Genomic DNA, 14,002 nt, shown 5'->3' on the forward strand with positions numbered 1-14,002 from the left:
TATCGGGTCGGGCCGGGCTGGGCCTGGGCAAAAAAAGTAGTGCCCAAAGCCCGGTCCGTTTTCTAAATGGGCCTCATTTTTTTGCCCAAGCTCATATCTCAAGCCTATATTTTTACCCAAACCCTCCCATATTTCGGGCGGGCCGTCGGGCCAGACCGGGCCGTCCGGCCCATGAGCACCTCTACTCTTGCTCCATTTCCCACTACCCTTTCCCACCCACATGCATTCACACTAATTTATATATAATGGCTCCTACCATATGTATTATATCTCAATCCGGAAACATAAATATATGTTTGAGTGCATTTAGAACTATATTCAATTAAATTAAAATTTAATAAAGTCTTTTCTGAAAAATAATATTGCATACTAAAACTACGTCATTATTATATGATAATATCGAAATTTTTAAAAAAATATTTTTAAAATAGGTGTCACCGTTGATTTTCATTTAACAATTTAATCTGCATTTATATTAGAATAAACAACAATAACTCGAAAAATAAACTTATTGCTTGAAAAATTGAGAAAGAGGAGTGACGAAAGTGGTGTGGTTTTTTGGAGTTGGTGAGTGGTCATTGTTTCAATTTTTTTAATTGGAATAATTCCAAACTTTATCCTCCTGTTTTACAAAATCGAGAAGTTGAACTTTTTATCAAAATAATATAAAATAAAAAAAGTTATTTTCTAAAATAATATGGGTGAAGGATTATTTACTAAATTGGTATGAGTTTAAAACTGACTATAATATCATATCATTAAATTTATATTTAAAAAATTGTGATAATTCTACATTTAAGATAATTATAACCTATCAGAAATTGAAGTTATAAGAATCAAACATTTAAAATTAATCATAATTTAATTTAATATTGTTAGTTAAAAATTTTGTGTTCATTTTAAATAAATTTATTATTTAAATAGAAATCTAACCATAAAATATAGGAAAAAAGTTAAATATAAATATATTTATAATTATTAGTTAAAAATTTTAACCTAAAAAAGAAGTGCTAATTTTTTTGTATAAATCCTCGTGGGCTAGGTCAGGTCGAGCCTAAACATGATATTAATAAACTTATGCTTATCCAAACCCAACCCATCTCGAAATATCAGTCTAAATTTTTGCTTAAGCCTACCCATATTTTTAAATGGCTAACACAAAACCCATTTTAGGCCCGCCTATATTGATTTTTATAAATTTTAAAATATTTATTTTAATTTAATAGTAAATAAATTTATATATTTTTTATTTATTATAATTTTATATATAGTTATCTTAATTTTTTTAATGTTTATATTATAGTAGTATTATATATTATTATAAATTTAATTTTTATGCCTTATAAAATACATAATATATAAAAATAACATAACATAAAATATTACAAACTCTAAAAATAAACTGGGTTTGGGCTTTGGTCAAAGCTCGAGCCCTGGCCATATTTTAAATGGGCTTAATTTTTTTACCTAATATTTAGATTAAGGCATAATATTAATAGAGTTAGTATTTAGTACATTGGTAGTGTACTTTTTATTTTATTTTACAAGCAGTCTTAAAAATTTAACATATGTTTGTTTCTCTTAAATATCTTTTTTTTTAATATTTTACTATGCCATTGCAGAACACTTGTCAACTTTTAACCTTACTTATGAAGTCAAAAAATTACATTAACACGATATCAAATATTTTCCTCTATCAATAATAATATAATTTGACTTACTTTTAATTGGTTTCAAACTATTAAATGGCTTTCATATCCGTTGAAATAGAAAATAATTTTTTTTATCGAAATCAAGGTGTTTATCTTTGATAACAATAATTAATTTTTTTATCACAAATTTAGTTCACCATAAAATGTGGTTCATTTCGAGGATTTGAACCTAGAATTTACCCCAAATTTAACAAGGCCATAAACCTAGAAAGTCTTCTTAATGACAACCGACTTTTGTTTTTTTGGATTATTGCAGCTTGAATGCAAGGATAATGCTTCACAACTAAAGCACAGAAACTGTAATTCTTACTTTTCATCACTACAATAATGTTACAATGCACATTATTACTTGCCAAAACTGGAAAACTACACTCATTTGCTGCTACTAGAATTAGAATAGATTCTCAAACGACATGGACTGTTATGTATCCATTTCATCATCTTTGATCCCTAAAATTTTAGATGATTTGCTTGTATTTACTAGAATATTGTAGTGTGTCTCACATTTTCCTCGCGATGTTGTGAAGAGAAGACTGGTGAGCTTGTAATGACGGAAAGACATTCGAAACAGAGATAAAATAGAGATGACGTCTCGACGGTGCAACCCATGACGTTGCGATGATGCGACGGTTTCCTAACTCAAAGCAGTTGCGTAATTAAACTTTCAGTAGCTTATTTTTCCCTATTAAACTCTAATTATTCCAAAGATGTTTTAATCAGATTAAAATTCTAATCTTAGCCTATAAAAAGGGTTTTAGTAACGCTAGACAAATAATCATCATAACATCAAAAGGTTTAGTGAACTTTAATGGATTTTTGTGTTTTTAGCCAGATAACTTTGTATTAGGGGTTAGGGTTTATTTCAAATATTTTTCATCTTGTACTCTTTATTTATTTGCTCTTTAAAAAATTTCTTTTGTTCCTCGTATTGTTATCCTTTTGAGAGGAGAGTTTTTCCAATCAAAATAATGCTAATTATATGGCATCATGGTTCTAGTACTACTACAAATAATAATAAGCTATTGTAATGGAGCCCTAATTATTCAAAAAGAAGATAGAAGATGGAGATGTAATTTGTAAATATAATATTAAATATGATAATTTATTTTTTTAATTTAATATTAAATTAAATATTTTTTTTCATTTCAATTAAAAATAACATGCATGATAATAGAATTGTTAAGATTTTATTTTAAAGGGAGTAATAAATTGGGATAATTGCAATTTCAAAATGTAAGAATAGGACTAAAATTGCAATTTCAAAATGTAAAAATGAATAAACTAGTTGATAATTGCAAGAAAACTTGAGCAATGCTAAGAGAAATATCAATTGCTGGTAGAACTACGAAAGAACAAAGATAAAAACTATCTTTCTGCTGTAATTCAATTTCCCTATATCTGCGGGGTCTTGTCCTGAGAGATAATCAACTATCTTTTAACCTCGTACAACAAGTGGTTTAAGTCCTAACACTCACCAATTTAGCAACCTTATTATTGCACCTAAAGATCTAGAACTCTCTCTTTTTTAAGTTTTCCTCCTCAAAATTTAGTTTGTAAATCAAGTGAACAAACATGTTGACATACAAAAAAGAATGCCTAAAGAACATATTAAGTGCCAAGGCTCTCTGTATAACACTTATACAAATCCCGAGATATATATGCTTTTCGACTTACTAACATACTACATCAATTACAATCAATCGTCTCATTAATAAAATCCAAATTAGTATGGAAGTCCTCAAATCAATTTGACCTCCAATTGCATAATTCATGTAAATCTAATCTTTAAAGAAACGATGCACCAAATGAATCAACCTTCAAAAATGAATTACCGATCATTCCAACAAATAAATAAACAAAAGCCTAATCGTTTTGATTAAAAAGTTTGTGAGTTCAAATAAAGCAAGTTTACGTAACTAGCACAACCTCAATACAAAACATTAAAAATTGCAAAGGAGTTTGTGTTGCAAACATTCCCTCCACTTTTCCTTTTAAATGCCAAAAATTCATTCCATTAATTTCTGTCTAAATTCTCTTAAAAAGTGAAATTTTCTCTAAATATATTTTTCTTTTCCCTCCCTTCTTTTTTGGTTTACTGTTGACTTTTTGAAGTCCAACACCGAAAACTTCATAATTGGACGGAAAACTCATAACATTTTTGTAATAACCCATTTTGCCCGGCCCAATAAATACCAAAAAGCAAAAAAACAAATACATTAAATTAAAATATCCACTATTAACATCCTAGTTTTACAAATATTAAAATTAAACTAAAATTTAATTAAATAAATGTCCATTTACAGACTCAAAGCCCAATTCAGTCCTTAACCCAAATACTAAACCTATCAGACCCACCAAGCCCAATAACCCAAATTACATCAAACCCGAGTCCAAAAACAACCCAATTACAATGGCCCAAATTACCAGCCCAATTCGGCCCATTAGCCTAAATACCCAAGCCCAAACTAGCCTAAGCATTGGGAAATCAGAAACCCTAGGCAGCAACATTCGGCCTCAGCCACCGCAGCAGAGCCAGGCCTCCTCCTCGCACGTGTTGCGCCTACGCACGTGTATCGCCTCCGCGCCAAATCCACGCGAGCCTCCACGTCACCGCGCCTCCGTACGACCATTCCTGCAACAAACAAAAGACGAACAACGCAGCACCAAACAAAAAAGGACAGATAACAGTTGTAAAAAAATTGAGATTTTGATTATTTCTTTTGATTTTTTGGCAATATAAGGCCAGAGATCAGATATTGAATAAAAAAAGAGTTTTCTGTATTTTTCTTATTAGTTTTTCTTCTTTCGGCTATAAAAGTCCTTCTAAATTCTATAAATGGATCCTTTTTACACAGATATTGAATACAAGAAAAAATCAAAAATATTCAGAGGAATCGAAATCAAAAAGATTTGAAAGGTGATCTGCAGTTTTTTTTCTTTGTTTTTCTTTTTCTCTTCTCCGTTTCTTTTCATTTCTATTTTTTTTCTATATGCGAAACAACAAAAAAAAGGAGGAAAAGGAGTCGTACCTTGTCGTTGGAAGCTGTCGGATCTCTGACCCTCTCCGTCGCAATCGAAGTCTTGGTGGAGGTCGTAGACGCAAGAACGGCGCAGTACCTGGGGCTGGTACCTAGGTTTCTTTGAAAGGGGGAAATTGAATCAGATGTTTTAGGTTTTTAGGTTTTGTTTACTTATTTTTTTTAAGTTTTATAAGGCATGAAAAGGCACCGTTTGAGCCTTATCACAATGGCATCAAAATGGTGTCGTATCGTTCAAACCCGAGGGCCCGATCCAATTGCAGCTTGACCTGCGTGTTTTGAAAGGGAAGGGTTATTTGCGCAACAAGCCCCTTATCGTTTATTTTCATTTCAATTCCATTTTTCTTCATTTTTTTTAATTGATATCTCATATTTGATTCCAATCTCATTTAGATCCATGATTAAACAGTATCGTTTCGATGATTGGGTTTAAGTGCTTGAATTTATGCGCTTAATTGCAGCAATGGTCCCTTTAATGTTTAGCGTTTCTCAATTCAGTCGTTTGTTTATTTGTTTCAAATTCACCCCATAGGATTTTGTTTTATTTCTAAATTAATCCATTGTTTTATTTTTTACTGCTAAATAAATTGGTTTATTATTATTACTACTTGTCACTATTAATTATTTTTATTATTCATCAATTTACATAATCGTTATATACATTTATTTTATTTTATTATATAGTATTATTTTGTGTTTTCCATATATTATTATTTAATTTTTGTAATATATTATTTTATAGATTTTATGTTTGGCTAGTATAATTCATACACATTTTATGATTATTTTTTAAACCATATATATACGTATATTTTTAACTTTAAAGATTTATACAATAATATTTCATAATTATAATTCTATTTTATATATGTATATACAATTTATCCTAAATTATTTTTTATACGTATGTATATAATAATATACCACTAATTTCAAATTGTAAATTTTTACCTATTTTCTCTATATAAATATTTTATTACCTTTAAATTTTCTATTATTATTTTACTTATTTCAACCTTTTTTACATATATTATTATATAAATATATATTATTTATATTAAATACTTCATTTCATATGTATTCCTTATTTAATTTAAAACATATATACTAATTTTGTGATTTATTCTTTTTTTTATTTTCTTCTTATAATTTTTTTTTAAAATTCATTTAAACATTTTTATTCATTTTTTAAATTCTATTACAAAATTATTTCAAATCTTCGTAAATTACTTTTTTTTATACTTTGCTAAGTTCAAATTTCTTTTCTCTCAGTTGTTTTCTCTTCTTAAATTAGTTACATTTTATCTTCTTTTAGATTAATAACTTTCGAACGCTGATATTGATATTGACATGATGTACAATTAAAATTATTGTTGCTATGTTTGTTAGTATTAATTTATTATTTGTTCATTATTCTTTGGTTCGTGTTTGGATTATATATTATCTTTTACGTCATACATCACTATTCAATCCTGTTACATTTGTAAAAATTGTGTTTTATTAAAACACTACAATCATTCTATTTTATAATTTTCAAAAAAAAAGTCTGGTTTTCATAGTTCTCGAGATAATTGTGCCCTAACTTACTGAGCTTCAATTCCTCTCGATGAATTTGAATAGCCAAGTGTTTATTTTGGTAAAACCATACAATTTTAAAATAAAGCTTTTGAGACTTCAAAATGTTGGATTCTAACTTACTGGATATGACATTTTGTTATCTCGATTTTAAAATAAAGGCAATGTTTGATGTTTAAGAATTTTGAGAAATTGAACCCTAATGTTAGAATTGTGTGACCCAAATTCTAAGAGATTGCTTGCAAGTCAAGATAAACAAAAATATATTTTCTTTCTAGAAGATTTAGTATTTATTAGTATAATATATTTAGCATTTATTAGTATAGTTTATTTGACTTACTAATTTAGCCTATAAATAGGCTCCTTTACAATCTTAGAATTAAAAACAGACACCCATTAGATTAGAACTCATAACACATTCAGAGAATTTTGTGTTTACGTTTGAGGGTTCTTTGTTTTTCGGGTTTTCAGGGTTTATTTTTTATCTCCATCTTTGGTACTCTTCATTCTTTTGCCATTATAGTAAAATTATCTTTGCCCGTGGTTTTTTATCCTCTTTTGAGGGGTTTTTCCACATTAAATTTGTGTGTTCATCTTCTCAATTTTTTCTACTATTTTTACTTGTTCGTTGCTTATTCGGGACGATCCTAACAAGTGGTATCAGAGCTAGTTTAACTTTCATAGATCAGCCCGGTCAGAGATGGCAGCAACAAGGTTTGAAATTGAGAAGTTCGATGGTGAGACAAATTTCAATCTGTGGCAAGTTCGGATGATGGCAATTCTAGTTCAAAATGGCTTGAAAAAGGTTGTTACAGGGAAAAAGCCTGAGAATCTAAATCAAACAGAATGGGAAGAGCTTGATGAAAAGGCCTTGTCTGCAATCCAGTTGTGCCTCGCGAATACAGTATTGCAGGAGGTATTGATGGAGAAGACCTCATTCGCCTTGTGGAAAAGGTTAGAAACTCTTTATGCGACTAAGTCTTTGGCTAACCGTTTAGTGTTGAAACAACGTCTATTTACGTTTCGCATGAACGAATGTGAGCTTCTTAAAGATCACATCAGTCAATTCATTACTCTTTTAAATGATTTAAAGAACGTTGAGGTTCATATTGACGATGAAGATCAAGCTATGCTATTATTGTGCTCTTTACCCTCTTCATACAAGTCTTTCAGGGAGACCCTGATTTATGGCAGAGACAAACTCTCGTTCGAAGATGTGAAGGGTCATTTGTTGAGTAGAGACAAACTCGACAATGAGTTTGATTTGAATAGCAAAGCAGATAGACAAGCTTCCGTTTTGGTAGCATCAAAGAAACGAGACAAAAGGTGTCGCTATTGCAAAAAGTTAGGTCACGTCAAAGCAGATTGTTATAAACTGCGAAATAAAAGAGCTGCTGAGAGTAACGAGGAAGATGTAGCTGGTGCTAATTTGGTCGATGAAGGCGGTGATGATTTCTTGTTAGTGTCAACGAGCGATAACTCCAAGCTTACGTCTGAGTGGATCCTAGATTCAGGATGTTCTTTCCACATGTGTCCCAATAGAGAATGGTTCTCCACATACAGTTCAGTTGAAGGTGGAGTTGTGCACATGGGAAACGATTCATCTAGTAAAATAATCGGTATTGGTACTGTTAAAATTAGGATACACGATGGGACGATTAGGACACTCTCAGATGTCAGGTATATACCTGATTTACGAAAGAATCTCATCTCCTTGAGTATTTTAGACTTGAAAGGATGCAGAATCAACATCGAGTCGAGCGACATTAAAGTATCTCGTGGAGCTCTCGTTTTGTTAAAAGGTAAAAGAACCGGCAGTCTTTATATTCTGGAAGGTTCTACAGTGACCGGTGAAATCGGACGTCCCTCGTCCGTTACGGAGTCAAAGTCAACTCATTTGAAGCGGAGGCAACTTGGTCATAGGAGGGAAAAATGTATGACCGTTTCGTTGAAGAGAGGTTCTCTTTTGGATGCAGGTTTTGAAAAGTTAGGGCACTGTATTCGTAAAAATCAGACCCGGGTTAGTTTTGATTTGGCAGTGCACAAGTCGAAGGCTAGAAGTCTTCCAGCTTCTAAGCATAGATTCGACTCAGTTAATTCCCTGCATAGTTCAAGATAGGCCCGTGGCGGGTTTTGGCAAAGATGGCATTGAAAGAATTCGTGTCAAGGTGGAGATTGTTAGAATTGTGTGACCCAAATTCTAAGAGATTGCTTGCAAGTCAAGATAAACAAAAATATATTTTCTTTCTAGAAGATTTAGTATTTATTAGTATAATATATTTAGCATTTATTAGTATAGTTTATTTGACTTACTAATTTAGCCTATAAATAGGCTCCTTTACAATCTTAGAATTAAAAACAGACACCCATTAGATTAGAACTCATAACACATTCAGAGAATTTTGTGTTTACGTTTGAGGGTTCTTTGTTTTTCGGGTTTTCGGGGTTTAGTTTTTATCTCCATCTTTTGTACTCTTCATTCTTTTACCATTATAGTAAAATTATCTTTGCCCGTGGTTTTTTATCATCTTTTGAGGGGTTTTTCCACGTTAAATTTGTGTGTTCATCTTCTCAATTTCTTCTACTATTTTTACTTGTTCGTTGCTTATTCGGGACGATCCTAACACCTAACTTACTGGATTCCGATTTCTTGTTTGACTTAAATGACCAAATAGCTTTTTCAAAATACATGATTTTTTTTAAAAGGACATACTTAATTTTGATGATTGAATTGTTGCACCCTAACTCATTGAGTGTGGCAATTTATTTCTTCGAGATGAGTGCGTCCTATTATTCAATTTGGTTTATTCAAATTTAAACTTCAAGGGATCGTATTTTAAAATCTTTTCAAAATTTTGATACTAAGACATTAAACAATCAATTTGGTACCAATTTTGGGCGTTACGAGGGTGTTAACCCTTCCTCGTGCGTAACCGACTCCCGAACTTGTTTTCTCAAATTTCGCAGACCAAAATCATTTTTAAATGGTGAACCGATCACACCTCAATAAAAGATCAGTGGCGACTCCCATTTTATTTTCAAAGTCGATCCCCGCATTTTTCAAATTTCAAAAAAGTGGTTTCGACAATTTTCATTCTTTTTTTCAAAATTCTTTATCTAACAAGGCAATTTTTGGGCAGTGTCGAGAACTAGTACCAATTGGTATCTGGCACTATTTGCTTGGGAAAGTCTATCAAGTTTCAATTGGTAAATTTTAGTAACAAAAATATTTGGGTTTTGATTGTAGCTGATACGAACAGTTAATTCATCTTTGATAATTAAACTACACATAACATATCTTGGAGATTAATTTGGATTTAGATCAATGCAATTGACTTCCAAAATTTGACAAATTAGATCGAATTGGGCAAAATTTAGAAGTATGTCCTAGAGATTCAAGGCTTACCCTAAGCTAATTGAAGATATTATTTATGTTTATTGTACATGTTTCATAGGAAGATTGATTGCAATTGATATAGTATGTTAGCAAGTCTCAAATATTTCTTGTAAATTGAGAAGACTTGTATAGGCGATGTACTCGACAGAGAGCACTTATTCTTATTCATTGAGGAACGTTTCTTTTGAGTGCATTGAGTGAAAAATTAAGTGTGTTACTTGACTAATGTCCTAAGCTTTTAGGAGAGAAACTTAGAGGAGAGTTGTCTAGATCTTAGGTACAAAAGTGGGGAGTTTAATTTGGTGAGTGTTAGAGGTTGTAATCACTTGTATGAGTTGCTAAAATAGTAGATTATCTCTCTAGGTAAGACATTGCAAACATAAAAATCGAACTGCATAAACATATCGAGCGTTTATTGTTTCTCTACCTTGTTCATACTCACTCAGTATCTGAAACACTTGGCACTAGTCACTAGCCGTGCTTGATTTCTGCTTGCAGATATTGATTTGAAACTAACAAATCTAACGCATACAAAATAGTTTTAGCTGTATCAATACACTTGGTAACTTGCTAATTAAACTACCGAAAACTAATTTAAGTGTTCATCATATTCTTCTCACGTTAGATTTTGAAGCACTGCATAATTTTGTAATAAAAATGAAACGCTAATTTGGTGTCATGTTATATATCCATTGTTGTTTGTCGACCTTTAACATATATGAAAGGACGGGTTTGCTCATTATTTATGGTTCAATATTTATTGCTTTGGCGGCCAAACGTCTAATCAGAATGAAATGCATGCATTTCATGGCTACTGGCATTTGAAATTTACACTGTGAGAATCCTGTAAAGATGGAATTTTTATTTAGACAGCTTATCGCAAACAACTGGTTTTGTTCTACTTAACTGCTGAATGATTGTAATAGAAGAAGACAAAAAGCATGGAAGAAAAGGAAATCTTTGCATTCTTACAAGCTTTAGATTTTGCTCCTGTCTGGGCCAGCTGGGAACCATGGTAATGCCAGTTGAGGGAAGGGAAAGGACCCCAATATATGAGATCTTTATACTCATTTGTTTGTTTCCCAGTGAATTGGATTTGCCATTTGATGTTAAAACTTTGATGTTGATTTGCTCTTGCACGTGTGTACTTTGAAGCATTTCAATAATTATTTATACATAAAAATATTTATTCTCGAATTCAATAATTATTAGCAAATTAATTCCATGGATTTATAATCTCTAGAATAAGTTTCAATATAAGATTTCAGATTTTCTAACCCTTAAATAAGAAGATAATATATTTCAGCGCACTCGAACCCACCTCCACTTGTACTAATAACAATGTCAATGCCAACTGAGTTAAGACTCTATCCGCTAAAATATTGTTAATGTACATCCTATGATACATCATCTCTATATAAAATAATATATGATACATATGATTAAAGTATCAAATATAAATCCAATTATTCTTTTTTTTTTGCCATTTGGTAGCTTTTTAAATTGGCATAATAGTAATTTTCACCCTCATAATTTATACATTGTATCAATTTAGTATTGATTCCAAAAATTTTAACTCTCAACATTTACATATCATGTAATTTGGCCTTTTCCAGAGTTTTATTTTTACTTGTGACGCTTTAACCTAAAAAGCTAAAAAGAATATCAGCTAATTTTGATCGAATGTATATATAAACAGAAACTCCAAAAAATTCAAGATAATAATTTTCATCTTTTCTCATTCTTTTAAAATTAACCCTCAATGACATAAAGAAAAATAAAACTGCAAAAAAGACCAAATTACACAATGTTGAGGGTTAATTTTTTTAGAATCGAGACTAAATTGACAAAAATTAATTTTTACTTATAATTGTAGTCTACCATTAATTAATTTTAAGTATGATATCTAAAAGGGATCTCCCATCCATGGTCGGTGGCTTATTAGCCCAGATAGAAAGAGTGGGCTTCCATTTCTCTATGGAACCCCATGTCCCAAATGCAATTAGTGAACGACAATTTATCAAATCTATCTTTTTAGATTTTATAACATCATCATGTACCACCAATGATATATCCAATAAAATGGAATGCATTATCAATCCAATTAGTTTGATAAGACTTATATTCTAATTTACAGTTGACATTAGTTTCGAGTTTGATTTATACCCTCTATCTCTTATCATTAAAATACTAAATAATTAAATTAATAAAAAAATTCATGTTTGCTCTAATTCTCTACGTTAAAGAATTAAGATGTTTGAGAAATTTGCATAAAAAGATTCAAAGAAAAAAAGGGAAAACAAGACATCCCAAAGCAAAATGCTTTTTGAAAAACGGTACTACTTGCACTACTAAAATTATTCGTAAGCAGGGACACTTAGTGGGCAGTTACCAAAATTTTGAAACAAGTCAACAACACAGTCCTCTATGAACTTTAGATCACCAAATTCTTCCTTACAACTAAAACTTCTTTCAATTATCACAAAACCGTGTGGGACAACCCTTTCTTAATCCCATCAACAATTAATTATTGGGCAAACTACATTATTAGTCATTAAATTATGGGTAAGTTTTTGTTTTCATCATTTAATTATTCTAAAGTTTTCATTTAAGTCACTGAGCTGTTAAAAACGATGCTATATGACTTTCTCTATTTGCACTGTCTGCATCAATTGAAAGCTCTCTTTTGTAGTTCAATTATTTTTCATGAAATAGTTTTTGACATCCCGAATCTGTGAATTAAAATTCAAATAGTTTTTTTCTCCAATCTCCGACATTGATTATCAAATCAACTTGGATCTAAGGTATGTTTTTCTACTCATCGATGGGTACTAATCTACTATACCAATCATCAAATCGTCGCTTGAAACTTGTAGGCGCAACTTAAAAAAAAAAGATTAACAGCCCAATGACTTAAATAAAAACTTTTGAATAGTTCGGTGACTTAAATGAAAATTTTCGAATAAATTAGTAATCAAATTGTAACATTTTTTAAATTAAATGATCAAAATAAAAATTTACCTATAATTTAGTGACTAATGATATAGTCTACCTTTAATTGTATAATATGCATGAAAAAAATTAAAATTTGTTGAAGATTTATGTCCCTCTTAATAATAATTGTAATCAAATTATTTATTTTTATAAAAGATAGGATTGTCTAAAATTGAAATCATAAAATTTGTAACTTATATTCAAATTTGAAATGATTGATATTGTACGAACTAGGATTATAAACCTGAATTCTTATACTACATATATATATAGGTAATGAAATGGAACTTTAATCTTTAGATTAATGGCCAAATGTGCCCATTAAGAAGATATCAACAAAATAATAATAATAATAATTGGATTTTAAGTCTCCCTCGTGAACTTTAACACATGAGTCAGCCTGCCCCATACATTGTTTTGCATGCTAGTTTCACTTTTCACTGTAAATCAATTTGTGAAAGTATAACCAATAATATAATATGAATAATTTTCATATTCAAATCCATTTCCACTTCTAAAGTCAAAACTAACGTTATATAAAGAAAACACAGTAGAAAAGATTTTGTAATATAATTGTAAGTTTAGGTTAGAGGTTTGAATTCGTGTCGGACCTAATACAATTTAAGATTTGTTTGTTAGACTCGAGTTCGGTCTAATTTAAAAAATTAGCTTAAAATTTAGTTCAAGCCTATTTTTTAGGTTTATATTTTTACTTAAATTCTCTCATTTTTTGAGCAAATTTTTGGACCGGGTCTTAAATGGGTCTAGTTTAGATATAGCACACAAATAAATATAGTAAGCAAAGGGGTTAAAAGCATATTCTATAAAATATATAAACACATAAAGAGAAAAAAGGAGCATATTTCTAAATTCAAAGGTAATGAGAAACTAAGAATATAAAATAGGAATGTTAAAGGAAGAATAGAAAATGGAAAGCACATTGATTACATTAGGCATAATAATTATATAACCCAAACTTAGGTTAGACTTGGAGGGGGCTTTAGCTTTTGCATAACGACCGCTTGGGATTCCAAAGATCCAAAAACAATATGATATGATTTGACGACCCACCTACAGACTAAAGTGGTTAAATCCCTATTATATTTTATTTTTAGTTTTTGTGATTGGACCAAATAGAAAAAAGGGGTTGGCAACCATGATTTTCCCAACCGACAGGTATTAGCCATTGGGACCCCACTTTGGTACAACTTTGAACTTGGTTCTTCCATTACAAAAACTCAAATATCTAGGTATTTATAGGTATATTTCATCCTTTTGATATAACC

General features: G+C 30.5%; 1 long non-coding RNA gene across 1 annotated transcript; it reads right to left on the bottom strand.

Annotated features, from left to right (window-relative positions):
• Positions 1-3,971: 3,971 nt before the first annotated feature.
• On the bottom strand, positions 3,972-5,325 carry LOC121219950 (uncharacterized). Its single transcript, XR_005917000.1, has 2 exons — positions 4,742-5,325; positions 3,972-4,344 (listed from the first exon to the last, which is right to left on the bottom strand). It is a non-coding gene; the product is annotated as an uncharacterized lncRNA (long non-coding RNA).
• Positions 5,326-14,002: the final 8,677 nt, after the last annotated feature.

Source organism: Gossypium hirsutum, chromosome D08 (assembly GCF_007990345.1).
Source record: "Gossypium hirsutum isolate 1008001.06 chromosome D08, Gossypium_hirsutum_v2.1, whole genome shotgun sequence".
NCBI lineage: Eukaryota > Viridiplantae > Streptophyta > Magnoliopsida > Malvales > Malvaceae > Gossypium > Gossypium hirsutum.